The following is a 23,057-nucleotide window of genomic DNA, read 5'->3' on the forward strand; positions in this document are numbered from 1 at the left end:
ATATATATATATATATGTGTATGTGGCTGTGTACATATATACACACGTATGTGTGTGTATATATGTGTATATATATATATATATATATACATACATACACATAGCATGTGTGTATTACTGGTGTCTGCTGGTCTGAGGGATATCTGTTTTGAATTTGTTTGTTTCTTATTTTTTTATTTTTTTTATTTTTATTTTATTTTTCTATTTTATTATTATATATATATATATATATATATATATATATATATATTTATTATTATTATTATTATTTTATTTATTTATTAGTATTTTTTATTTGGGGGGGGGCGCTAAATTTCTGTCTTGCCCCGGGTGCCGTTAGTCCTAGTTTCGGCCCTGGTCCATTCTGCAGGGCCCTTGACTACAAAAATATACTTTCTATATACTGATATAGGTTAAACACGTTTGGAAAGTAGGGAAACATTAATCATCGTTTATTAACTATTTAAAACATGACAAGTGAAAACCAGAAAATAATTAAACACAAAGGAATGAAAAGAAAAGAAAATTATTTATATATAATACAACTTTATAACTGTATGCTGTATAAACTTTTCCCTGATGGATTAAGATATATGAGACATATATACATCTGGTGCATATGGGACTTTACAATTAAAATGCCCAAGTGCTTCGGCATAGAATGGCTGTAGTTACAGTATACAACAGTACATACAGTATAACTATTTCAACACACATTTCATATCATCTATCAATACACATGCCACCATGTGAGATAATGAGAATGTAATTTAAATCTAAGTATTATTATGTGAATAATATTTTTATTCTAATTTTCCATTTTGGTTTTATTGTGTAACAACAAAATGAGTGACGAGTAATATCAATACATATACAAAATAAATATAGAAAGAAAAATACAGAAAGAAAACGACAGTATTCCAGTGAAAACAATTAGCAAATTTACAAGTTACAATTAAACTAGAGACACAGAAAAACTAATTTGCTTTAGGAACACATATCATCCATACATTGGGATCTACTTTTGAGGAAACTAGTCTGACATTATGTTGTGCAAAGTTAGCCAGCAAGAAGACTCAGACAGTACCTTGGCCTGGCTAGACAAACAGATGATTACAGGTCTTCCAAGTTACTGTAGGTGTTTGTGCCACAGAGGAAAAGTTTCTTTATTCTGCTTTCAACACAAAACTAAGTTAAAAATATTGTAAAATCCCCAAGGGGCATCCGATATTCAGCTGTGAGATCTTCATGAAAGTGTAACTCTGCCACTCAGAAAACATGACCAAAGTAACGCCAATATGTTCCCACCATGTTACATTAGAAGTGAGACAGCTGGGTACACACTGGCAGATATATGTGCAGCTCAGCTGATCTGCAGATATATCTGCCAATAATGGTTATTCATATGGTGCCCATACACTTGTGTGATTATCGGTACTAGCCTTCGATTTCAACCACATCTGTGAGAGAAATTGGGGGATTGTATGCACATCTAAGGTACCTTTCGACGCGATGCGCGGGCACGCCGGTCGAATCTCGCGTCTCAAGTAGTGATGTGCACCGGACATTTTTTGGATTTTGTGTTTTGGTTTTGGATTCGGTTTCGCGTCCGTGTTTTGGATTCGGACGCGTTTTGGAAAAACCTCCCTGAAATTTTTTTGTCGGATTCGGGTGTGTTTTGGATTCGGGTGTTTTTTTACAAAAATCCCTCAAAAACAGCTTAAATCATAGAATTTGGGGGTCATTTTGATCCCATAGTATTATTAACCTCAATAACCATAATTTCCACTAATTTCCAGTCTATTCTGAACAACTCACACCTCACAATGGCCCTCATTCCGAGTTGTTCGCTCGCTAGCTGCTTTTAGAAGCATTGCACATGCTAAGCCACCGCCTACTGGGAGTGAATCTTAGCTTTGCAGAATTGCGAACGAAAGATTCGCATAATTGCGAATAGAAGTTTCTTTGCAGTTTCTGAGTAGCTCGGGACTTACTCTGCCACTGAGATCAGTTCAGTCAGTTTTGTTCCTGGTTTGACGTCACAAACACACCCAGCGTTCGCCCAGACACTCCCCCGTTTCTCCAGCCACTCCCGCGTTTTTCCCAGAAACGGCAGCGTTTTTCCGCACACACCCATAAAACGGCCAGTTTACGCCCAGAAACACCCACTTCCTGTCAATCACACTCCGATCAACAGAACGATGAAAAATCCTCGTTATGCCGTGAGTAAAATACCTAACTTTTGTGTAAAATAACTAAGCGCATGCGCTCTGCGAACCTTGCGCATGCGCAGTAAGCGACTAATCGCAATCTAGCGAAACTCGGCAACGAGCGAACAACTCGGAATGAGGGCCATTATTATTTTTAGTCCTAAAATTTGCACCGAGGACGCTGGATGACTAAACTAAGCGACCCAAGTGGCCGACACAAACACCTGGCCCATCTAGGAGTGGCACTGCAGTGTCAGACAGGATGGCACTTCAAAAAAATAGTCCCCAAACAGCACATGAAGCAAAGAAAAAAAGAGGCGCAATGAGGTAGCTGTGTGACTAAGCTAAGCGACCCAAGTGGCCGACGCAAACACCTGGCCCATCTAGGAGTGGCACTGCAGTGTCAGACAGGATGGCACTTAAAAAAAATAGTCCCCAAACAGCACATGAAGCAAAGAAAAAAAGAGGCGCAATGAGGTAGCTGTGTGACTAAGCTAAGCGACCCAAGTGGCCGACACAAACACCTGGCCCATTTAGGAGTGGCACTGCATTGTCAGACAGGATGGCACTTCAAAAAAATATTCCCCAAACAGCACATTAAGCAAAGAAAAAAAGAGGCGCAATGAGGTAGCTGTGTGACTAAGCTAAGCGACCCAAGTGGCCGACGCAAACACCTGGCCCATCTAGGAGTGGCACTGCAGTGTCAGACAGGATGGCACTTCAAAAAAATAGTCCCCAAACAGCACATGATGCAAAGAAAAAAAGAGGCGCAATGAGGTAGCTGTGTGACTAAGCTAAGCGACCAAAGTGGCCGACACAAACACCTGGCCAATCTAGGAGTGGCACTGCAGTTTTATAGCGAGAGGATGAGTGCTTCCATCCTCATGTGAAGCTAAATCACTAGCCATGATCATAGGCCAGGGCCTCAGCCGTTCTTTGCCACTCCGTGTCGTAAATGGCATATTGGCAAGTTTACGCTTCTCCTCAGACGCTTTTAATTTTGATTTTTGGGTCATTTTATTGAACTTTTGTTTTTTGGATTTTACATGCTCTCTACTATGACATTGGGCATCGGCCTTGGCAGACGACGTTGATGGCAGTTCATCGTCTCGGCCATGACTAGTGGCAGCAGCTTCAGCACGAGGTGGAAGTGGATCTTGATCTTTCCCTATTTTACCCTCCACATTTTTGTTCTCCATTTTTTAATGTGTGGAATTATATGCCAGTATCAATAGCAATGGCCTACTACTATATATACTGCGCACAACTGAAATGCACCACAGGTATGGATGGATAGTATACTTGACGACACAGAGGTAGGTAGAGCAGTGGCCTACTGTACCGTACTGCTATATATTATATACTGGTGGTCAGCAAACTGTGTAAAACTGAAATGCACCACAGGTATGGATGGATAGTATACTTGACGACACAGAGGTAGGTAGAGCAGTGGCCTTCTGTACCGTACTGCTATATATTATATACTGGTGGTCAGCAAACTGTGCAAAACTGAAATACACCACAGGTATGGATAGATAGTATACTTGACGACACAGAGGTAGGTAGAGCAGTGGCCTACTGTACCGTACTGCTATATATTATATACTGGTGGTCAGCAAACTGCAAAACTGAAATGCACCACAGGTATGGATGGATAGTATACTTGACGACACAGAGGTAGGTAGAGCAGTGGCCTACTGTACCGTACTGCTATATATTATATACTGGTGGTCAGCAAAATTATGCACTGTACTCCTACTATATACTACAATGCAGCACAAATATGGAGCGTTTCTCAGGCAGAGAACGTATAATACTGGTGGTCACTGGTCACTGGTCAGCAAAACTCTGCACTGTACTCCTCCTATATAATACTGCTGGTCCCCAGTCCCCTCAATAAAGCAGTGTGAGCACAGATATATGCAGCACACTGAGCACAGATATGGAGCATTTTTCAGGCAGAGAACGTATAATACTGGTGGTCACTGGTCAGCAAAACTCTGCACTGTACTCCTCCTATATAACACTGCTGGTCCCCAGTCCCCACAATAAAGCAGTGTGAGCACAGATATATGCAGCACACTGAGCACAGATATGGAGCGTTTTTCAGGCAGAGAACATATAATACTGGTGGTCACTGGTCAGCAAAACTCTGCACTGTACTCTTCCTATATAATACTGCTGGTCCCCAGTCCCCACAATAAAGCACTGTGAGCACAGATATATGCAGCACACTGAGCACAGATATGGAGCGTTTTTCAGGCAGAGAACGTACAGATGTAGCCACCTTTATCTTGACTGTTTCTCCGCCGAGACGGGCGTTTAGTCACGCTAATACGATAGCTGAGTTTCATCACAGGCAGGCGCGTTGAGGCGATCTAGATACTCATCATGCATTACACATCTCCACCACTGTGTCGCTAATGCTCCACTAATCCAGTACTTTCGATCGTACAGTATAGCGGCGGATTGATCTACAGCTCTGGCAATACTGTAGGCGTAACGGGAGGCGGTGGAAAAAGTATGGAGTACTGTACAGTATGTGTATGGAGACGCAACTACAGTAATTGTGTAAAAGGAAGAATGTACAGTACAATGTATAAACACCGTGCTTTTAAAATATATGAGCGTCTGAGTTCGCTAATGCATAATGGGAATGGAGGACTAGCAGGAGGCGGAGGAAAACACCGTGCTTTACAAATGCGAGCGTCCGAGTCCTCTAAGGCATAAACCAACAGCAATGGGGCGGGGGCCGGCCGCTGTTTGCAGTACTTTCACACATGAAATTGGAAATCTCTCATGAGGCGTTGTGGGCTAGGGGTGAAGGCTCCCACCTCCCTCGCTGGGGGTCCAGGGTTCGAGACCTGATGTGCTTTCTTTCTTTCTTTTTTTTTTTTTTTCTGTAATAATGCACTGTATTATTTTATTTACACTGTAAGACAGTCAATGGAAGGATGCACACAGATTTCACATAAATCAAAGTACATCTGCAGGAGCGATTCTTTACGCTAAATGCACCTAAACAGCGGGAATGAAATGAGTGTATTCTGACGCTACCAACTGAGCAAAACAGTACTGTAGATCTTCAGCGTTTGTGTATTGCACAGGACCTGAATTTCCTCCCTGTGCAGGCCCCCAGGGGGGAAGGGCGATGGGGGTAGGGGGGAGACGATGGAAAATACTGTGCCTTTGAAATGCAATTACATGAGCGTCCGAGTACACTACGGCATACTGTAAACCAACACCAATGGGAAGGAAGTGCCAACCTTATTTTTAATGTGTTCCCGTGACATTCACTTTAAAAAAAAAAAATTTCTCTCCAATACAGTACATCCAATGGAAGGATGCACACAGGTTTCACATACAGTAAATCAAAGTACATCTGCAGGAGCGATTCTTTACGCTAAATGCAACCTACAGTACAGTACTGTAAGTGAGCAAAACAGTACTACAGTGGGCGTTTGTGTATTGCACATGACCAGCATTTGCATTCCCTCCCTGTCTACTGCATGATCTGTGCAGGCTCCCATGGGGGAAGGGCAACAGGCTAGCCGGAGGCGGAGGAAAACACCGTGCTTTACAAATGCGAGCGTCCGAGTCCTCTAAGGCATAAACCAACAGCAATGGGGCGGGGGCCGGCCGCTGTTTGCAGTACTTTCACACATGAAATTGGAAATCTCTCATGAGGCGTCGTGGGCTAGGGGTGAAGGCTCCCACCTCCCTCGCTGGGGGTCCAGGGTTCGAGACCTGATGTGCTTTCTTTCTTTCTTTTTTTTTTTTTTTCTGTAATAATGCACTGTATTATTTTATTTACACTGTAAGACAGTCAATGGAAGGATGCACACAGATTTCACATAAATCAAAGTACATCTGCAGGAGCGATTCTTTACGCTAAATGCACCTAAACAGCGGGAATGAAATGAGTGTATTCTGACGCTACCAACTGAGCAAAACAGTACTGTAGATCTTCAGCGTTTGTGTATTGCACAGGACCTGAATTTCCTCCCTGTGCAGGCCCCCAGGGGGGAAGGGCGATGGGGGTAGGGGGGAGACGATGGAAAATACTGTGCCTTTGAAATGCAATTACATGAGCGTCCGAGTACACTACGGCATACTGTAAACCAACACCAATGGGAAGGAAGTGCCAACCTTATTTTTAATGTGTTCCCGTGACATTCACTTTAAAAAAAAAAAATTTCTCTCCAATACAGTACATCCAATGGAAGGATGCACACAGGTTTCACATACAGTAAATCAAAGTACATCTGCAGGAGCGATTCTTTACGCTAAATGCAACCTACAGTACAGTACTGTAAGTGAGCAAAACAGTACTACAGTGGGCGTTTGTGTATTGCACATGACCAGCATTTGCATTCCCTCCCTGTCTACTGCATGATCTGTGCAGGCTCCCATGGGGGAAGGGCAACAGGCTAGCCGGAGGCGGAGGAAAACACCGTGCTTTACAAATGCGAGCGTCCGAGTCCTCTAAGGCATAAACCAACAGCAATGGGGCGGGGGCCGGCCGCTGTTTGCAGTACTTTCACACATGAAATTGGAAATCTCTCATGAGGCGTCGTGGGCTAGGGGTGAAGGCTCCCACCTCCCTCGCTGGGGGTCCAGGGTTCGAGACCTGATGTGCTTTCTTTCTTTCTTTTTTTTTTTTTTTCTGTAATAATGCACTGTATTATTTTATTTACACTGTAAGACAGTCAATGGAAGGATGCACACAGATTTCACATAAATCAAAGTACATCTGCAGGAGCGATTCTTTACGCTAAATGCACCTAAACAGCGGGAATGAAATGAGTGTATTCTGACGGACTGTGCATCTTCGGTATTTGTGTATTGCATAAGACCTGTGAAGGCTCCCAGGAGGGAAGGGCGTAGGGCAGGACAGTGGAAAATACTGTGGTCAAAGAAAGGGCATATTTAAAACTAAGGGAAACTGTCACAAAGTACAGTAACTACAGTACTGTACGTTGAATGCCTGGACCGCACGACGTCTGAGACGCACGACGTCTGAGGCGCACGACGTCTGAGACGCTCATTGAGCATAAGGACGGTCATGGCTGCTGTACGGGACCGTCCCTATGCTCTGGGTGAGCTGCGTCTCCTCGTTCGCTGGCGGGACAGAACTCTCGCCAGCAACGAGGAGAAGGTTAGGTCATATAGGAGGGCCAGCAGGGATATCCTCCGGACCTACAACCGGAGGAGAACGGTGAGGTCTCTCCAGAGGAGATGGAGTGACCTCATGAGGAGGACCCCACGACGCCTGCAGGCCATAAGGGATTGTAAGTACAGTACATTACTGTAGATTACTGTACTTTAAGTTACTGTAGTTACAGGTACAGTACATTATAGCAGGGGCTGCTGTAGCAGCAGGTATCCGGTCTATATAGCACTGTACAGTATTTGTGGTAAACAAATGGTTAAACAAGGACCAAACATTAACCCGGGTCAAAAGGTCAATTTGTTTTTTGGCGTGGACCTAGATGGTGCGGCTTTTGAAATTGGTTGACACCAGTTACTGTAGGTTGACATGGTCGTTAAGTTGACATGGAAAAAGATCGACATGCGTTTTACAAAAACAATTGTTATTTTTTTAAACTTGTGTATATATACAGTAGTTCTTTACAATCCACGTGGTCTACGATTGTGCAGTGTACAGTATCATGCAGTGTACAGTATATGCAATGTATCACAGTGTATCGTGCTGCGTAATTGCAGCGTGTCATGCAGTGTACATTCAGTATATGGTATTGTGCAGTGAGTGTAATGCATAGTGAATCACATCGTGCAGCAGAGCCGGCCTTAGGCATAGGCAAACTACAGTAGGCAAATGCCTAGGGCATTTGCTATGCTTAGGGGCACCAGCAGCTTCTGCTGATTAAAATGATATGCGGCATGCCTATATTTTGCGTGACTGCGGCTGTATCTGTATCTGGCTAGGGCCAGCACTGTCGTGCAGTGTACTGTATACACATGTGGTAATTGCAGTTTTTTGTGTAGTGTACATTGTATCATATTTTGCAGGGAAATGTGCAGTTTGTCATATCACGCAGTGCATACACTATGCAGTCGTGCAGTGCATTGTGTGGTTTAATTGCAGTGTGTCGTGCAGTGTGCAGAAATTTGTGTTTCAGATAGTACAGTGTTCTAAGGGATGTTACTTTGGCAGAAATTATTCTAAGGGATGTTCCAGTGGCCTAATGTGTTCTGACGTGCATTACTCTTGCATAATGTGTTATAAGGTTCATGACTGTGGCAGATCTCTACTTTGTGACGTAATGTGGATATACTACTGCACTACTGTGACGTACAGTACAGTAACGTGAATAAGGTGCTCTACTGTGTGACACAACGTGAATCAAGGACAGTACTGTGACGTGAATACGGTGCTCTACTGTGTGACACAACGTGAATCAAGGACAGTACTGTGACGTGAATACGGTGCTCTACTGTGTGACACAACGTGAATCAAGGACAGTACTGTGACGTGAATAAACTGCACTACTGTGACATGACGTGAATAAGATGAATTCAGGTGAGTACTGCATCATCTGTCATGAAATCAATTTGTAATGTAATGAACAGTACTGAGATGGTTAAGGGTGGGAGGGCTGCATGCTGATGTGTGTCATAATGTTTATAAGGGCAATGCTTATGTGTGTTACAATGTCTATAAAGGTAGTGTTCTGTCTAATACCCTGGACCTACTGTACTGTAGCGATACTGTAAGTGTACTGTACTGTATGTCACATTTAGAAATGTGCCCCTTAAGTTTTGAAGACAGTACAGTACACTATGCCCTCCTGAGTGATTAGGTGCAGGGTACTAGAATGAACAATTCCATTTATTGTGATGTCATAAAGATGCTGTCAATGTTGAATTTCATTGGCTGTACAGTATGCTGCCATTATACTGTGTATATATATATTTTTACAGGGCTGGTAGCACGACGTCACAGGAGGCGGGACAGGCGCCGCCAAGCTGGTAAGTATTGTCAAATACAGTAGTGTACAGTACATAGTGATTTCTATAGTCCCAACACCCTGTCCTGACCATCACAGATAACTCGCTGCAATCCGTTAATGTTAAGAATGTCTGTTTACAAAACTAAATGTAAATATTAAACACAAAGTATAAATAACATTGTAGATAGCTGAATACCCGTGCTTCGCTACGGGATGAGGATGGTCAATTCCAGTGATAGTTGTTTGTTAATTTACGTTTGTTGGCGATCTAGTATATAGTACTGTATACTTTAAGCATACTGTATCTTGCTTCTCTGATGCAGATTGTTTATTGGCCGGACCCCTTTTTGGTCCTGGATACTGTACAGTACATGTTTCAAATTGACAGCTTCACTTACAGTACTGTTATTTTTTTTCCCACAGTACCACCACCACCACCACCACCACCACCACCACCACCTGCTGCGCTGCCAGGTATTGTGTAACGAGAATTCTGGTGCTACTGTCATCGTTGTTACACTACTGTACATGTGTCCTGGATACTGTACAGTACATGTTTCCAATTGACAGCTTCACTTACAGTACTGTTATTTTTTTTCCCACAGTACCAACACCACCACCACCACCACCACCACCTGCTGCGCTGCCAGGTATTGTGTAACGAGAATTCTGGTGTGACTGTCATCGTTACACTACTGTACATGTGTCCTGGATACTGTACAGTACATGTTTCCAATTGACAGCTTCACTTACAGTACTGTTATTTTTTTTCCCACAGTACCAACAACACCACCACCACCACCACCACCACCACCTGCTGCGCTGCCAGGTATTGTGTAACGAGAATTCTGGTGCTACTGTCATCGTTGTTACACTACTGTACATGTGTCCTGGATACTGTACAGTACATGTTTCCAATTGACAGCTTCACTTACAGTACTGTTATTTTTTTTCCCACAGTACCAACAACACCACCACCACCACCACCACCACCTGCTGCGCTGCCAGGTATTGTGTAACGAGAATTCTGGTGCTACTGTCATCGTTGTTACACTACTGTACATGTGTCCTGGATACTGTACAGTACATGTTTCCAATTGACAGCTTCACTTACAGTACTGTTATTTTTTTTCCCACAGTACCAACAACACCACCACCACCACCACCACCACCACAACCACCTGCTGCGCTGCCAGGTATTGTGTAACGAGAATTCTGGTGTGACTGTCATCGTTACACTACTGTACATGTGTCCTGGATACTGTATAGTACATGTTACAAATTGACAGCTTCACTTATAGCACTGTTGTTTTTTCTCACAGTACCACCACCACCACCACCACCAACACCGTCTGACCAGCAGAGCTCTGGAAGTGGTAATCATTATTTTTGTTACAGACACACTAGTTTCCTACAGTATTACTGTAATTTTTTTATTTTACAATACTTGTTATCTTGTACACACAGACCGCCTCGTTATTGATACCGAGGAGGAGGAGGAGGAAATGGGGGAGCCTTCAGGCCAGCCTGGTAAGAATTGTAATCTACTGTACAGTACTCTACATTCTACATTCATTGATTTATTAACAGTACCAATGGCTTGGGTTTGCGTGACCAGTGGTCAGGATTCCAGCAGTCAAGTGACCGACAGCGGTATCCTGATTGCAGAAATCCCATTGACTTTTCTTTTTGTTTTTTTTATATTCAACACAGATGTCACTTACCTGTACGTGGACTCTGAGCCGGAGGAGTATAGTAAGTACAGTAGGATTTTCTCAAGCCCATTCTTAAAAGTATTGACCAAGTCCACTTTTATTACTTTTCAGGCAGGGAATTCCAAACATGTACTGTACAGTATTTCCCTCACTGTGAAGACCCCTTTTCGCCTCTGTGTGCGAAATCGCCTCTCCTCCAACACGAGTTAAATACAGGCACAGTACAGTACTGTATGTCCCCTACCACTGGACAGTCATTCTGCTCCTACTGTATTATGAATATATCTCTGCCTCCTGTAGCACTGTACTACTGTGCAATTTTGTAGTAACTGTACTCTACTGTATTTTGTTTATAATATTTTTTTATTTTCCACTCAGTAATTATTGACAGTGATGAGGAAGGGGAGAAAAAGCCCTCTCCCCAACTTGGTAAGTAAACTAAAGTATTGTACTGTACTGTACATTGTGTTAAACCAATGGGTTGGGTTTGCATGACCAGCAGTCAGGATTCTAGCGGTTAGGTGTAAAGTAGTGTATTTCCTGGAATGAACCTTTTTTTTCTCATTAATGTTTTTTCATAGTTCCTACACTGGAACAGGCCGCCGAGGAGGATGATGAATACGATGAGGCGGCATTTAGTGGTAAGAATTATCACTGACATTGATTTGATTCCACCAGAGTAGCACTTTTCATCAGATTTTTCTGGAAAATGCGTAGAAATCGGATAAAAATTGCACAAATCGGAATAGTGGATGGGGGACTTTAGATGATTGTTTTTGTTTGAACTGGTGATATTGCCCATACAGTAGCAACCAATCACATTCCACATTAACATTTATCTACAGTAGTTACACTTACAGACGATAATGCAGTACAGTAGGTAATATTTGTAATTGTCAGAGAAGTATCTTCATATACTGTAGTTAGAATTCTCATATTTGCCACTACAAATTACCACTACAGTAACTGCTAAATATTTTAAGTGTACTGTACAATATGCACATACAGTACAGTACTGTACAGTATGCATAATTCAAAGCAAAAAAGAGTTGCTACCTTAGTCTAGTCATAATCACCGGCATACGGGCCACTCACAAATTTTCTGATGGTCTCGGTGGGGTCCCTTGGAATCACCATGCCTGTCACAAGCATACCTTTTTTTTACCCACCTGTCACTAGGCCTGGACACTAGTTTACTATTACTATACTTTTTACTGTATACTGTATCTTATAATATTCTTCTCTTTTACCCACAGACGACGAGCCAGAATACCATTTTGGTAAATAAATATACTGTACAGTAGCAATAGTTGGTACTGCAATTACAGTATTTTTTTTCTCCAACATTACTTTAAGTCCAACTGATATGACTAACTGTATTTTATCTTTTTACAGTCCGTCGCCAACCAGTGGAGGAGACACCTGGTAATAAAATAGAAATACATAATGCACTGTACTGTATTCTAACTTACTGTAACATGTATAACACTGAGCTGATCATCTTCACACCCTCTGACATAACCTTACAGTACAAACTGTACTTTCTCTCCTTTTTCACCCTCTTCACTACACAAATGCATGCTGCGTTTCCTGACTACTGATATAATAGTGTGTAGAGCGTAGCGAGGCACCGTGCCCACCGCGTGGCGAGCGAAGCAAGCATGCAAGGGGCTGCTTTCCGCTCGCCGCCCCTGTCGGGATTGTGTGGTCGGGATTCCGGCGTCTGTATTTTGACTGCCGGGATCCCGTCCAGCGGGATTACGTACTGATCTCCAGTCTGAGCCTGCCCTAGGCATAGGCATACTTGCCAAATGCCCAGGGGCACAAGCAGCTTCTGCTGATTAATATGATATGCAGCATGCCTACAGTATATTCTGTGCATACAAAATGCATTACTAATGTGCAGCATTATGTGTATACAGTACTTTGTTGTGTAACATATACTGTAGCAAGGGCACTACTGTGTGGTCTAATGTGAACAAAGAGCAATATGATGTGATGCAATGTGAATAAGTGGGAATACTTTGAGGAGTAATGTGGTACTATCATATGATGTAACGAGAAAAAGAGACACTATTGCATGATATGTTGTGAATAAAGTTGCAGTACTGTGTGGCGTCATTTCAGATTGGGGAATTACTGTGTGGCCATGCCCCTTCCCAGCAAGAACATGCACCGTTTTGGGATGCACACCGAATGTGCACACTGTTGCTATTTTAAACATACAGTACAGTAAGTTGGAGGAGCACCAAAATGAGGACTGCTATGGTTGAGGGGTGATGGTGCTGGGAAAGGGGTACAGGCTCAGAGGCGGAAATAGCATCTGTGCAAGGGGGCAGCATCCAAAAACTTGACTAGGGAATCATATTATTTATGGCTGGCTCTGAGTACAGTCCACTATTATGGATAGTACTCCCTACAACACCACCTACAGTACTGTAACCCTCTTTTTTCTGAAGCGGTCATGAAATGTCATGACTGCTAATACATACAGTAAATGTCTACAGTATTTGTACTGTGGTGTTTTATTCCTTTGACAATTTGTTTATGACCTATTGAAGCTAAACTCTTGTACAGTACTTTATATTTTGAATACCAGCAATACAGTATAATACTGTACCTACAGTATACAGTAATAATTGTTTACTATTTGAATGTGACTAAATGTTTTTTTTTCTCCAATATAGTGCCAATTATTTATGGGGGCCCCAGACAGGGGCAAGATAGGTGGGCTGGCCCAGAAGCGGGCAGGCAGCAGCCCACTTATACAAGAGGTAAACTAAAGCAATGTTTAAATTACCTCGACAGCATACAGTAGTGTTTGATTTACTGTACTGACAATACAGTACTGTACATTGTAAATAACAATATTGTCTAATATAGAGTAAAGTACTGTATTGCCATTACTACACTGTAAAGTATTCAGTATTTGTTTTGTAATACTGTCCTTTTTTTCCCACAGAACAGTTGCAGCGTGCCATCCAGCTCCTGCGGGTGGTGGTCCACCTCTTAGTGGACCACTTTTTTAATTTTTTATTAAGATTGGCCCTCATTCCGAGTTGATCGGTCGCAAGGCGAATTTAGCAGAGTTACACACGCTAAGCCGCCGCCTACTGGGAGTGAATCTTAGCTTCTTAAAATTGCGACCGATGTATTCGCAATATTGCGATTACTAACTACTTAGCAGTTTCAGAGTAGCTTCAGACTTACTCTGCCTGTGCGATCAGTTCAGTGCTTGTCGTTCCTGGTTGACGTCACAAACACACCCAGCGTTCGCCCAGGCACTCCCACCGTTTCTCCGGCCACTCCTGCGTTTTTTCCGGAAACGGTAGCGTTTTCAGCCACACGCCCCTGAAACGCCGTGTTTCCGCCCAGTAACACCCATTTCCTGTCAATCACATTACGTTCGCCGGAGCGAAGAAAAAGCCGTGAGTAAAAATACTTTCTTCATAGTAAAGTTACTTGGCGCAGTCGCAGTGCGAACTTTGCGCATGCGTACTAAGCGGATTTTCACTGCGATGCAATGAAAAAGAACGAGCGAACAACTCGGAATGAGGGCCATTAATTTAATTTTATTTAATAAAAATTTTTGTTCTTGTACTCCATTGTATAGTATCTTTTTCTACTGTATAAGATAGGCATACTGTACACCATACAATTATCTGGCAGATAATCTGCAAGATCTGGCTGTTTGTAATGAAATTCTCTCCTAATTTAGCTGTGGTGTACAGTACCTCCTGAGTGTGCTGGGGTGCTTTCTGGCCAGTTTGGGGTGATTTGGAGCAAGTTTGGTCGGCCATCTGGCCGACATGTGCTGTCGACTGTTTGGCAAACATGTGTTTTCACTCCAGCATGTGTGTGTCAGGCATTTTGTGTGTGTCAGGCATTTTGTGTGTGTCAGGCATTTTGTGTGTGTCAGCCATTTTATGTGTGTCAGCCATTGCTGTGTGGTTCCACAAATGTTAGCGTGTCAAAGTGCTGACCACTGACACCACTATTTCACTTTGTACCGCATGCCTTTTGTGGAACCACACAGCCCAGCATGACTTATTGCTGGGCTGTGTGGTTCCACAAATTTTCTTGGAAAACAAATGAACATGAGTGTCTTTACTTTAATACTTTTTTTTTTTTTCCCCACAGATATCTATATACACAAGAAAAGAATGTAACGAAGAACAAACTACTTTTTTGTTTTAATTAACTTTCAAACTTTATTTAAAAAAAAACACCTTTTTTTTCTTCAATAAACTTTTAAAAATAGAAGTTTCCTGTGGTTTTTATTAAAATATGAAATGCAAGATGCCTAACCAAGTTGTTTTACATACAGTATACCACTCTTAATTGAATTCCCATCATACAGTAGTACTAATTTATACAGTACAGGAAGTTGGGAATACAAACATTGGAAACCACGTCATGTTTATTTTAAGAAACACTTTATTTACGGACAAAATCATTTGGAACATGTAACATCACACATACTGTACTGTATTGTAATAAAGCCAACATCACACATACTGTACGGTACTTTAATCAAAAGGTAACAGCACAAATACAGTAACAATATCAACTTTAACATTTTTATAATTTATTTTTTTGTGGTGGTGGTGCGGGGTAATGGTTTTTGTACTTTATTTTTAGGTTTTGCTTTTTTGAATTATTTTTCGTTTTTGTCTTTTGCTTTTTAACACTGTCGCATACGGACACCAGAATAGAGGACTGACAACAGCAGCCCCTGGATGGAAACGCGGCCATTTTGTCAGGTTGCTAAGCGATCCAGCTCGGTATACCGTAATGTGCATAGACCTCGCTTATCCCGGTGTAATTAAGCTAGGGGGATTGTGACGCTCCTTCAGCATTGCCCCCTGGAGTGTGAAATGTATGCCATACTGTATCTCACTACATATCCGAGCGCTGCCACGTGCTGGGAGTTCACGGTCGGCGGCCATTTTGTCAGGTTGCTAAGCGATCCAGCTCGGTATACCGTAATGTGCATAGACCTCGCTTATCCCAATGTAATTGAGCTAGGGGATTGTGACGCTCCTTCAGCATTGCCCCCTGGAGTGTGAAATGTATGCCATACTGTATCGCACTACATATCCGAGCGCTGCCACGTGCTGGGAGTTCACGGTCGGCGGCCATTTTGTCAGGTTGCTAAGCGATCCAGCTCGGTATACCGTAATGTGCATAGACCTCGCTTATCCCAATGTAATTGAGCTAGGGGATTGTGACGCTCCTTCAGCATTGCCCCCTGGAGTGTGAAATGTATGCCATACTGTATCTCACTACATATCCGAGCGCTGCCACGTGCTGGGAGTTCACGGTCGGCGGCCATTTTGTCAGGTTGCTAAGCGATCCAGCTCGGTATACCGTAATGTGCATAGACCTCGCTTATCCCAATGTAATTGAGCTAGGGGATTGTGACGCTCCTTCAGCATTGCCCCCTGGAGTGTGAAATGTATGCCATACTGTATCTCACTACATATCCGAGCGCTGCCACGTGCTGGGAGTTCACGGTCGGCGGCCATGTTGTCAGGTTGCTAAGCGATCCAGCTCGGTATACCGTAATGTGCATACAGTAGACCTCGCTTATCCCAGTGTAATTGAGCTAGGGGATTGTGACGCTCCTTCAGCATTGCCCCCTGGAGTGTGAAATGTATGCCATACTGTATCTCACTACATATCCGAGCGCTGCCACGTGCTGGGGGTTCACGGTCGGTGGCCATTTTTAGTGTGCATAGAACTCGCTTATCCACATAGGCCCCTGTGTTTTTAACTACTATATTGAGATGCACATTTCTAGGCCTACAGTATTTAATATACAGTAAGCAGCATTGTTGTTAGGCAATAATTGAAGAATTTACATACAGTACTGACATGTACTGTATGTAATGCTTGTACATCATGTCAGTCGACCCTTATGCTGTACACTACTGTAAGTCTCACAGGGCCCATGCACTTCCAAGGAGGGTTATTTACTGTACTGTATCTGTTTCATACAGGAAACTAATTGCAGTCCATAACACTGAAGTTGTATTTTCAGTACTGTACAGTATACAATACTTAAATTTGAACATCAGGTACTGGATAGTAAACATGTACAGTATTAACTTCTATCATAAAACTCTTATGCATTTTCAGATGTGTAAATTTTAGACTACAGTATTCACAAATGTTTTCTCTCCATACAGGAATTATAGTTGGACAACATGCCAGTAACTATCAACAAAACGATGAGCAAGATAATCGCCAACATGAAAAAAGAAAATAAAACCATCAAAGAGATCCATGCATGGCTCAAGGAAAGTGGCATTATAGTCACTTTAGAAACGGTGCGCTATCATGCATTCGAGAGAACAACGCCCAGATTTGTATTTCCTACAAAATGCACATGGTACGTACTGTACACTACTGTAATGTTTAAATGACTTGCTTTATACCATAAACAATTTTTTTGAAATAAAATAAAAACTTCATCAATTGTAACTGTGATTGTGCTGTTCATGAATTCATATTTTTCATACTGTATTGTACTGTAGGAGAGTGCAACAAATTGTGGAGGAACTAACTCGTGAGGATGATGAGCGTACTGCTCTGCAAATAAAACGAATTCTCCATTCCAAGTATGACCTGGACATATCGGCCACCAGCATCAGAAGGATGCGACGGAAAATGGGATGGACCTTTGGCGCAACAAGGTAAAATACTGAAAGCAGTATAAACCATACAGTAAATGCACTGTTAATAATCCCTTGATACGTGATATAATAATGCCATAAATCATTATACAGAGTGTGTACTTTATACTATATACAGTATGTGTGTGTGTATATACTGTATATATTCTATCCCAAAAGAGATACCTACTGTATAGGCACTCAGAGACAGCAATGAAGCATTGCCGGCTTATTGTGATGATTACATACTGTATACTGTGTGTGTGTGTTTGTGTGTATGTACAGTATGTATATATATATTACTCTGTATGTAACTTAATGTACTGTATGTACAGTTTAATGTATACAGTAGGTATATAATACAGTATACTGCACATACAGTCTACTGTATATACAGTAATCTGTAAATCTGTAATTTCATAACTGTATCTGATTTCATTATTTTTGGCTCTTCACAGGATATCTCCAATGATAAGAGATGTGAATAAAGAAAAGAGAGTGGAACAGGCACGGCGATGGATTGAGAGTGGTGAAACATTTGATGATGTCATTTTCACAGATGAATCGTCTGTTGCCCTTGAGCGGTTCTCCAGAATGTCATTCAGGAAACGTAACCATATCTCTTTAAAACCACGCCCAAAGCATCCATTGAAAGTCCATGTATGGGGAGGCATATCACGATTAGGAGCTGGTCCCCTATTATTTTTCGAAGGTACAGTACTATACTTTATTCTGTGCCTGTGTTCTGTAAAAATACTTGTTGTACTGTAGAGTACGTGTAACTGCACAATAAAAGGAGTTGCTTATTAATGAACAACATTTTTTGATTTCTGTAGGAATCATGGATAAGAAATTTTTCCAAGAAACAATAGTAGAGAAATGTATGGTGCCATTTGTGAATAAATATTACCCAACTCACCATAGGATATTCCAAGACAATGATCCTAAACACTCCGCCTCAGCCAAATTTATGGAAGAGAAAGGTATGAATTGGGAACGCACACCACCAGAGTGAGTATTCTTTCAACAGTGTACAAGTAAAATTTTGGATAGCACTCTAGTACTGTAAAAAAAAAATTTGTTTAATAAACAGTACAATATTGTATGTTTAATTTTCTCTATTTACTGTAATGTAATTAATTTTTTCTATACGCTTTTTTTTTATTTTTATATAGATCACCAGACATGAACCCAATCGAATTAGTGTGGGCTCAATTGAAGAGGTACGTTAGGAGTGTTGCAAAGCCAACAACAAAACAGCAACTGGTGGATGGGATAAAGAAATTTTGGCTAGAAGTACTCACACCTGAACATTGTAATAATTATATAAATCACCTGTATAAAGTATTACCTGTTGTAGTTGAAAGAAATGGTCAAGCCACAAATATGTAGTTCTGTATTTTCTGTTTAAAATTTTAAATTGGTGCATTATTAAAAAAAATGATAAAATTGCCTTTGTCTGATTATTGCATAAACTAATGTAGAATATTATACAGTAGTAATGTTATTGATGTGTACTGTATGAACAGTTATTTTCAGTTGTATAAGTCCTGAATAAGAGTACTGTACATTTTGATCAGTGCAGTACATGGAATCGGATGTTGTAATACTTTATTTTTACATTAATATTGATGTTTTTCCAATAAATATTCAATTTTACAGTATGGTACGGTACAGTACATGAGGGTACCTGTACAGTATGATACGTCATTATGGGGGAGAAATACTGTATCCACTAAATGTACAGTAAAATGTTTTTTTCTTATTACAAACACACAAATGCATCTCAGATGGAAATATGCTATACACAGCAGACAGCTTATGGTGACAGAACTTCCCTACTGTATCCCCACCCATAGTCGTGGTATATTTTAGATTGCCTAATGAGACACTCCTGCAGCATTGCCAATGATTCATGTAAAACCTGTGTGCAAACAGTATCTGTATTGAATGCAAAGTACAGTAAGAGTACAGTATACAGTATTATCAGAGCCAAACCTGACCAACATGATGCCCTAGGCTAGATTTTGGCTGATGCCCTCTTGCACAGATGCTACGTAGTTCCGCCTCTAACCCTGCACCCCTTTCCCAGCACCATCACCCATTTTGGCGCTCCTACCCCCTATAATCTAAATAAGAACAATGTGCACATTTAGTGCCAGCCCAAAACAGTGTACAGTATGTTCTTGCTGGGAAGGGGCATGGTAACACAATAATACCCGAAGATGAAATGACACAACACAGTACTGCAACTTTATTCACATTATATCATGCAGTGGTGTCTCTTATTCTCATGACATCATATCATAGTACCACATTACTCCTAACAGTAATGCCCCTTATTCACATTACACCCCACCACATTCATCTTTATTTACATTAGACCACAGGTTCTCAAACTCAGTCCTCAGGACCCCACACAGTGCAGGTTTTGCAGGTCTCACAGAATCACAAGTGAAAAAATTAGCTCCACCTACTGTATGGACCTTCTAAAATGTGTCAGTTAGTAATGAATACATCTGTGCACTTGCTGGTTTACCTGCAAAACATGCACTGTGTGGGGTCCTGAGGACCAAGTTTGAGAACCACTGCATTAGACCATGCAGTAGTGCCCTTTCCTTATGTTACACCAGAAAATATTGTAGTACACCTTATACACATACAGTACAGTAATGCCACACATTAGTAATGCATTTCATATTTAAATTTTCTGATTTAATTTCATAGAGCCGCAGTCACTCACAGAATATAGGCATGTACTGTAGCATCTCATTTTATTCTGCAGAAGCTGATTATTCCCGTTTGGCTAGTTTGCCGCCTCTGTACAGTATATCACAATAGAAAAAAGTTATAGTGTCAGTGAAAAAAGCACCTCATGACAGATACTGTACACAAGCTCATGTCTAAATACTGTATACTGTAAGCAGTGACATTAAGGGGTACAGTACTGTATATGCAATTGCAGTCGAATTCCGGCAGGAATACGGAAAAAATGGACACGGGATCCCCCATCTTTTTAGAACCAGCACCAGGCTCTGCGCCTGGTCCTGGTGCAAAAAATAAGGGGGACAAAAAAAGCGTAGGGGTTCCCCATATTTTTTGAATCAGCACTGGGCTCCACTAGCTGGACAGATAATGCACAGCCGGGGGAGACTTTTATACCGGTCCCTGCGGCCATGGAATTAAATACCCAACTAGTCACACCTGGCCGGAGTACCCTGGAGGAGTGGGGGCCCCTTAAATCAAGGGGACCCCCCTCCAGCCACTCGATTATCTCTATCACCCCTGTGTATTGTAGCTAGGGGATTGTGACGCTCCTTCAGCATTGCCCCGTAGCCTGCAAAATCTGTGCTGTTATTTGCTCCATAGCTGAGTGCCTCCTAGGAGCTAGGAGTCACAGGCGGTAGCCATTTCAATTGAGTCTGCCCTGCTATAGAATTGTACAGGTATGTGTACATTACCGTACGGTGCATAGAACCTTTACAGTAGAAACTCTCCTGCAGCTTTGGCCTGCTTTACTGTATGTACTGTAAAACTTGTGTTTTGTCAGTTTGCTATGCGACCGAGCCCGGTGTAACGTACAGTACTGTAATGTGCATAGACCTCGCTTACAGTATCTCTGTGTATTTTGGCTAGGGGATTGTGACGCTCCTTCAGCATCGCCCCGTAGCCTGCACAGCTTATGCCATTTCTCATTCCATACCCAACTGCTGCCTGCCACGAGGTGGGGGTTCAGGAGGTGGGGGTTCATGGGTAGTGGTCGTTTTGACAGTGTGCTATGCGATTGAGTCCGGTGTACCGTAATACTGTATGCAATCCTACAGTAGCTTATCCCTCCCCTGTGTATTTTGGCTAGGGGATTGTGACGCTCCTTCAGCATTGCCCCATAACCTGCACAAGGGTTCAGGGGCGGCGGCCATTTTGCCAGTGTGCTACAGTATGTCATCGAGTCCGGTGTACCATAATATGCATACTGTGTATTTTAGCTAGGGGATTGTGACGCTCCTTCAGCATTGCCCCATAGTCTGTACAATCTGGACTATTACTTGCTCCGTAGCCTAGGGCCTCTGTGGGGCAAGGAGTCATAGGTGGTAGCCATTTCTATTCAGTCTGCCCAGCTACAGAATTGTATGTGTACTGTGTACGGAGCATAGAACCTTAACCTGCATAGAACCTGCACATTATGGTACACCGGACTCGATCGCATAGAACCGCTCATGCAGCTACTGTATGCCCTGGTTTACAGTATGTGAATAAAAAAAATAATAAAGTGTCTGAAAAAAACTACAGTAACATGCATTCGTACTTAAGGAATCGAACCCTGGACTCTGAGTATAGGAAGCGAAACACTTCACCACTTCGCCGCAGACAAATGTATAAATCCGTTGGTTTTGATTATGCTGTAATGGCTACGGGATTAGGACGATAACATACTGTAGAAAATTCCTAATCTTGAGAGGCAATAGTGAACTTGTAACACACATCCATTTGCGACAGTGTACACTACTGGTTTTACAGTACTGTGTTTTGTCTGCGGGACTTGGACGCTCACATACAGTATTCATAAAGTATTGTAGATGGATCATATACTGTATGCTGTACTATTTGCGTCGGTGTCGTACTGTATATACAGTACTGTATTAAATAATGCAGCGTAATGAGTACAGTATTTACTGTATGCAGCGTAATGAGACGCCTTAGTAAAGTAGTCCTTATTATGTATGTCAGTATTGTATTTTACGGGAGACCACACGCATGCGCAGTGGTGATTGTAAAAAGCGACATCTGGTGGCTGATCGCAGGTATTACACGTAAAGGTAACGCCAAACGTCAAATGTCTGTCTCCGTGCGATTAGATAGCCTCTCTGTGGCTAGGCGCGCCTCGCTACGCCACAGTACGCTGCGTATGGTCGAACGGGACAAACGCCGCGGCCACTCAAGATAAAGGTGGCTACATCTGTATAACACTGGTGGTCACTGGTCAGCAAATCTCTGCACTGTACTCCTCCTATATAATACTGCTGGTCCCCAGTCCCCACAATAAAGCAGTGTGAGCACAGATATATGCAGCACACTGAGCACAGATATGGAGCGTTTTTCAGGCAGAGAACGTATAATACTGGTGGTCACTGGTCAGCAAAACTCTGCACTGTACTCCTCCTATAATACTGCTGGTCCCCAGAATAAAGACATTTGCAGCCCCCTGAAAGTTCTGAAACAAAGTGAGAGGACGCCAGCCACGTCCTCTCTTTATCATTTCCAATGCACGAGTGAAAAATGGTGGCGATGCGCGGCTCCTTATATAGAATCCGAATCTCGCGAGAATCCGACAGCGGGATGATGACGTTCGGGCGCGCTCGGGTTAACCGAGCAATACTGGAGTATCCGAGTATGCCTCGGACCCGTGTAAAATGGGTGATGTTCGGGGGGGGGGGGTTCGGATGCCGAGGAACCGAACCTGCTCATCACTATATACAGTAG

The sequence above is a fragment of the Pseudophryne corroboree genome, chromosome 8 (genome assembly GCF_028390025.1).
Source record: "Pseudophryne corroboree isolate aPseCor3 chromosome 8, aPseCor3.hap2, whole genome shotgun sequence".
Classification (NCBI taxonomy): domain Eukaryota; kingdom Metazoa; phylum Chordata; class Amphibia; order Anura; family Myobatrachidae; genus Pseudophryne; species Pseudophryne corroboree.